This window comes from Triticum dicoccoides, chromosome 4A, assembly GCF_002162155.2.
Source record: "Triticum dicoccoides isolate Atlit2015 ecotype Zavitan chromosome 4A, WEW_v2.0, whole genome shotgun sequence".
Taxonomy (NCBI): domain Eukaryota; kingdom Viridiplantae; phylum Streptophyta; class Magnoliopsida; order Poales; family Poaceae; genus Triticum; species Triticum dicoccoides.
The window spans coordinates 304,440,355-304,447,143 of NC_041386.1; positions in this window are offsets into that span (position 1 = coordinate 304,440,355).

Below are 6,789 nucleotides of genomic sequence, written 5' to 3' on the forward strand. Positions count from 1 at the left end.
GCATGGGTCTGGACAAGCCCAAAACCTACGTTTGTAACTACCCAGTCACGGAGTAGCGTTTGGTTGGCCCAAAGCAAGTCTGTAACCATCTCGAGTACATGCGCTAGCTCAGGTCTTAGGACATAGAACATATGTTATATGAGAGACTCACAGATGACATATCGCTGTGTCTCATACTGGGGTCTGTCCGACTCGGACCTTATCTTGACTCGGATCCTACTATGTGGAATCCGACCAGATCCTTCCAAGTCCATATTATCCAGTTAGCAACCAATGCCCCATGGCTCGTGAGACCAAGCCATCGACTGTGTCATATGCTATTCTAGTCGGCTGCACGTCCACACAGCCCTTTCGACTAGGGACCTTTTAGGACGTTCATCATACAATGCATAGTCCCACAAACAAGTCACGTACTTGCTGATACACATCATTCATAATGTCCAAGGACTATCTTTATTCATAAACACATAGGAAATATCATCATACATGATTGCCTCTAGGGCATATCTCCAACATTCCAGCCCCCTAGCTCCCCGATGCTAGTGTCATCTGGCGGGCACTCAGAGGAGGAACAGGAGGGGGACTCGGAGGCGACCATGGAGGGAGTAGGGGAGACTTCTCCCCCGTGTTACAGCGAGCTCCTTCATGTCCTCTCCGACGATGATGATGCTGGTGAGTACCTAATCGAGGGGTCATCGTGCTCCACTCGGGTCGCCATGAGGTCTGGGGGCACCCCTCTGAGGAGGCTGAAGCGGGGGACCCCGAAGAAGGGAGGGTCGGCGTCGCTTCCCCGGGACGACGCCTCCACCTTGTCGTTGGCCGCCACAGCCGTAGAGCCGGCCGCGGCACGCTCGTCCACTCCTGAGGGTGCGGCGGGGCTTGTGCCCAGGAAGCTCATGGGCGCCGCGCTTTTGGGTAGGAAGAGGGCGTACGCCGCCGAGGACTAGTAGATGCTTCACCTTGTGTTTGCTTCCTGCTGTTGACGCAGTACCCAGACATTTTCCTCTCGATGGCCAGGCTGACATCAGCGGTGAAGAGGAAGAAGGAGGAGGCTCGTGCCTCTGAGGCCAAGTTGCCTACAGCGGCCACGGCTACCTCGACACGAAAAGAAGAGGCCTCCTCGCGTCCTCCTGTAATGGGGTTAGCCTCTCGAGGCTTGGGGGCCCAGCCTCCGGAGAAGACCGCCTCCATGGCTAAGCTGACTCCTGAGGCGCTAGTCCTCAGTGCACCTACTGGGGGTCCGAGGGGTCCGGAGCCCCTGACCGTCCTTGTCGCCGTTGCTTCTCCAGCCACGGCGCTGGTGCCGCCTCCTCCCCACGCCGTCGCACTGACAGACCATGGCTCCTCCGCCATGCCCGACACTCTGGAGGACGCCTTTGCCGCGCTGGACCAGCTCTGGGCTGATTTTTAGGGCGTCGTGGTGTTGGTGCCACCTCCTCCACACGTTGTTGCACTGACAGACCGTCTGGGCTGGTTTTGGGGTGGCCCCAGGCCAACTCGTCCGTTGGGATGGCCTAGGGCCAGGCCAAAGCCGTCGCTGAGGAAGGCCGGAAGGTGGTCAGCGTGGCTGCAACGCTGGCCGACGCAACAGCCGGCGAGTAGCGCTGCCACATGGCGGAGGTGGAGCTGAAGGCCCTCCGCGATGAGCAGGCTAACCGCGCCCGCGAGCTCGAGGTGCAGGAGGAGGAGCTGAAGGCCCGGATGCTGCGCTCGCCAACCGTGACGCCGAACTGGAGCAGGTTGCCCAGGAACAGGCTGTGGAGAGGACCCGCCTGGAGATGCTAAAGGAGGAGATGGAAGCGGCCAACGCATCCTACACGATTCTTTTCTCCAAGAAGAAGGTCCGGCTAAAGTCCAAGGAGAAATCCTTGGTCGCAGCAGAGAAGACGGCCACTACAGGACCTTATGCCTTCGTCTCCCTCGAGCTGAGGTCCTGTAATGCACTGCAGGACCTCTACGGGGAGGGCCACGAGAAGCCGCTAGTGACTCATGAGGAAGGCCCCGCCGGGCTTCTCCCCAAGCTTGCCATGGCGTTCGAGGGAATCATCGTCGGAGTGGGCCCCATGGTGGAAGGAGAGGCTCGCACGATTTTTTACCTCGGCCGCGACGCGCATCTTCACCCAGCTCCATCTTTGGGACCCCAACTTTGACCTTGGCACGCTGATCGAGCCTGTTTATCCTGAGCAACATGATGTTGTCGCCGAGGTTGTGACGAAGCAGGTGGAGGCTTTCCTGTAGAAGTTCCGTTGCGTCGACCCAGCAGCCGTGGATGATAAGGACGGCGACGATGTTATCGATGACGGGCCTCCCCAGGTGGGCGGCGGTGGTGTCCAAGGCTGAGGAAGAGCCTCGACCGCGGCGCTTCCCCCCCCATCTTAATCCTGCAACATTTATCATGCCTCGTGGAGGCGTAAGAACTTATGCTTTGAGATTTTTAAGAGGCGGTATGCTTTGTAATAATTTTCTACGTTCTATGGTATCCTTTCCGTTTTCTTAGTGTTCTGCATCGGCAGGGCCGGGTGGGGCATACCTTAGCTCCGGTTGGGTCGTCCAGATCGCCAGGACGAGACCAAGGAGTGAGGGGCTACGTGACCGGTGAGGCTCCTGAGTCGCGATGCTCAGGAGTCCCCCTTGACGTATGAACAATCCTTAGGAAGGAGATGCAGGTGTAGGTCTTAGAATTTTGCGCCGGCAGGGCCCGGCCCCGTGCATACCTCCGCCGTCTTTGGGTCGTCCGGATCACCAGGACGAGACCAAGGGGTGAGGGGCTACGGAAACAGTGAGGCTCCTGAGTCATGATGCTCAGGAGTCCCCCTTGACGTACGAACGACCCTCCATACCTTTCCATGCGGAGCTCTCACTCGGGAGGGGCGTGCGAAGACCAGATCCAAGGGACTTGGCGAGGTGGCGTATGCCAAGCGTGACCTGAGCATTGCCCCCGTGCCCAGCCCCCTCGCGCAACTGTCCCAAGGGGAAAGCACTGCAGCGAGGCTGAGGAACAAGCCTAGTGGCTCTCCTGAGGTTAATGCAACCGTTAGGCCACACTCAGTTGTTTATTCACCAACACGGAGCATGGTGCTTCCGCTCTTGCACAGGCATAGACGCTGCTCGATAGTGTCATCCGCCAGCATGGAGCATGGGCTTCCAGTGGTACATGGGTGGGAGCTCCCTCTGAGGGGAGACTCCGGGGCATGTACAGCCCCGCCCTGACACATGGCTTGCACGGCAAGGCTGGAGGAGGTGTGTATGGGCACTCGTGAGCCAGCACAGGACTCACGAGGCCCTACCTCAAGGCGGGTTGGGCCTGAATTTAATTCAGAACACTTGTGATGGTCCTGCAAGATGGTTAGGTGACCTGCGCTGAGTGAATCTCCTGAGGTTATCGCATAAGAAGGCCAAACACCAACGACCCAGGAGGTGATGTGAACAGGGCCGGCCCGCTAGACAAAGCTCAGCCGTTGGGTTTGTCAACGCTGCAAGGACGGACCCGAGCATAGACGCCGTGCCCAGTCTTCTCATGCGAAGTTCCTGAAGAGAGGCAACCAGTGTGCGGCTCTTGTGGTGGCGAGGCACCGGGTCGCATACCCTAACTTATCCACCCCCGATTAGCTCATGCGAGAACAAGGCACCAAGGACCATGGCAGGTGACGTGCACAGGAGCTAGCCCACGAGCTAGAGCTCGGCAACTTGGGTTTAGCAATGTTGCAGGGACGGACCCAAGCACAGACGCCGTGCCAGTCCTTAATCATGAGGCGGTCGTGGGCAGGTATGCAAGGGAGTACGACGTTCATGGAGATGAAGCACTGGACAAACAGGTGATAATCATAAAGTGACTCATTGAAGAGGGTAAAGCTAGTTCTGATAGAAGCAAAAAATGATACATGCCGCAAGGACGGACCCATGCAGCTTGGGGATAATGCATCCTGAGGGGCACCCCCAACTGAACAAACCAAAAAGTGTCACCTAGCACCGTTGCTGAGGAGATGTTGAAGCAGCTGAAGGCGCGCGCTGCTGAAGTCGCTCCTCACGAGTCACCCAGGTCCCGAGCCTCGTGAGGATCTGGAGGCTCGGGGGGCTGATATGTCTCCAACGTACCTATAATTTATGAAGTATTCATTTTGTTTTATTATCATTCCTAGATGTTCTACAATCATTCTATAGCAACTTTATATCATTTTTTGGAACTAACCCGGACTGATGCTGTTTTTAGCAGAACTACCGTGGTCTTGTTTTTTGTGCAGAAATGAAAGTTCTCCAAATGAGCAGAATCTTTTGATGAATTTTTTGGAACAAAAGAGACCTCCGAAGCTTCGTGGAAGGACCAGAAGGTGAAGGAGTAGGGAACATGATACCGGGGCACGCCTGGGGCCTTACTCATGCCCCGGCGGGTTGTGCTCACCTTGAGGCCCATCTTCATGTGAAACCAACGCCAAAAATCCTATAAATAGAGAAACCATCATAAATAACCCTAGATCAAAAGTTCCGCCCCCGCAAGGCTCTATATCCACCGAAAAGCAATCTAGACCTCGTTCCAGCACTCTGCCGGAGGGGGATATCATCACCGGTGGCCATCTTCATCATCCCGACGGCCACCACGATGAGGAGGGAGTAGTCCACCCTTGGGACTGAGGGTTTCTACTAGTAGCTATGTGTTTAATCTCTCTCTCTCTCTCTTTCTCATGTTCTTGAGATGTCACGATCTTGGTGTATCGCGGGCTTCGTTAATAGAGTCAGATAATATGGTGTTTTTCCAGCTCTATCTTGTTGTGATGAATTGAGTTTTTCCCTTTCAGATTTCATTGTTATTGGATTGAATACTTTTAAGGAATTGAGAGCACTTGATATATGTCTTGCATATGAATACTCGTGGTGAAAATGGGGTATCATATTGATTCACTTGATATGTGTTTTGGCACTCAACTAGCGGATTCCTGCGGTGACATTGGGGTAATCTATGCATAGGGGTTGATGCACATTCTCGTCTTTTGTTTCTCTAGTAGAAATCTTGGGGCACTCTTTGAGATTCTTTGTGTTGGATTGAGTATTAGGAATCTGAAATTATTTGGTGTTATTTTAGTACAAACTCTTGGATAGATCGATCAAAAAGAGTAGCTTCAAGGTGGTTTCGTACCCTACAAACGATTTCTTTTATGCTCTCCGCTAGATAGGAACTTTGGAGTGATTCTTCGTTGCACGTTGAGGGATAGTTATATGATCCAATTATATTAGCACTATTGAGAGATTGCACTAGCGAAAGGACGGACCCTAGGCCTCATTTTCAAGCATTGCAATACCATTTTTGTGCCCGTTTACTACTTGCTACCTTGCTGTTTTTATTTATTCAGATTATAAAAATATTATTTTACCATCAATATTACACTGTTATCACCATCTCTTCGCCGAACTAGTGCACCTATACAAATTACCATTGTATTTGGTGTGTTGGGGACACAAGAGACTTTTTATTATTTGGTTGCAGGGTTGTTTGGGAGAGACCATCTTCATCCTAGACCTCCCACGGATTAATAAATGTTAGGTCATCCACTTGAGGGAAAATTGCTACTGTCCTACAAAACTCTGTGCTTGGAGGCCCAACACGTGTCTACAAGAATAAAGTTGCCTAGTAGACATCAAACTCTTTTCTGGCGCCGTTGCCGGAGAGGTGAGTGGATGAAGGGCTATCTTTAGATCTTGCAATTGAATCTTTTAGTTTCTTGTTTTATCTCTAGTTTGGTTTCTAAAAGAAAACTACATAAAAATGGAATTGAGGTTTCATCATATTATTGATCATCTTTATAATGTCTTTTGTGAAAATGATGGAAACGAAAACTGTGCTCAATTGATAGAAGAAAAATTCTATAAAATGTTTGATAGAAAATCTTTGAATGGTGAGCATGATTGCAATGTTGTTGGTATGAACTCTTTGAATATCCATGATTCTAACGATATGCAAAACCATAAGCTTGGGGATGCTATGTTTGATGAAGATAATATTTTTAGTCCCCCAAGATTTGATGTGCAAATTTGTTATAATGATTGCATGCTTCCTATTTATGATGATTATAATGATGAAAGAAGATTTGGAGAAGTCATGACTTTATTTATTGATGAATCCACCATTTCGGATGAGGCTTCAATTGACTATGATAACAAAGTTGCTATCTATGATGATTATGGTGATGACATGTATGCTATATTGAATAATGATAACCATGAAATGTGTCATCATGATTTCAATTCTCACTCTCATGATAGTGATTTTGTTGTGTTTGTTGGTGTTCTGGGAACGGGGGTACCCATACTTGCTTGCCTGTGGCCCATGGTGTGGCTCCATCAATGGCCGGGTACAGCCCAACTTTGACATCAACAACTCAAGACCCTTGTGAGGGGCCAAGACTCACGAGGCGGACAACACCAAGACCTCCACGTGGGCCGGCCTCCCTAGGCTGGCTCTCGAGGAGTGGAGATTTCTATACAAGGTTCACCTCATGAGGTTCAGATGACGTGAGCCATGACGGCCAAGGCCAGGCGGGCACCATCGGGCGCAGTGTACCAGTTTCCTCTTTGGTGCCGAGGAGGCAGGCGCAGGCTAAAAGTGCAACTATCTCTGGGTGGTTTTGGTAATTCCTAACAACATATAGCTCATTGAACTAATGCTATTTCAAGATGATCAATTGCGAAAGTTCAATGATTAGCATGGCATGGATTAGGAATGTGGACCCCTGAAAATGCTAAGGACACACATTGGCTCATGCTCAAGACTTTACATTTTCATTTTAGTGATCCAAG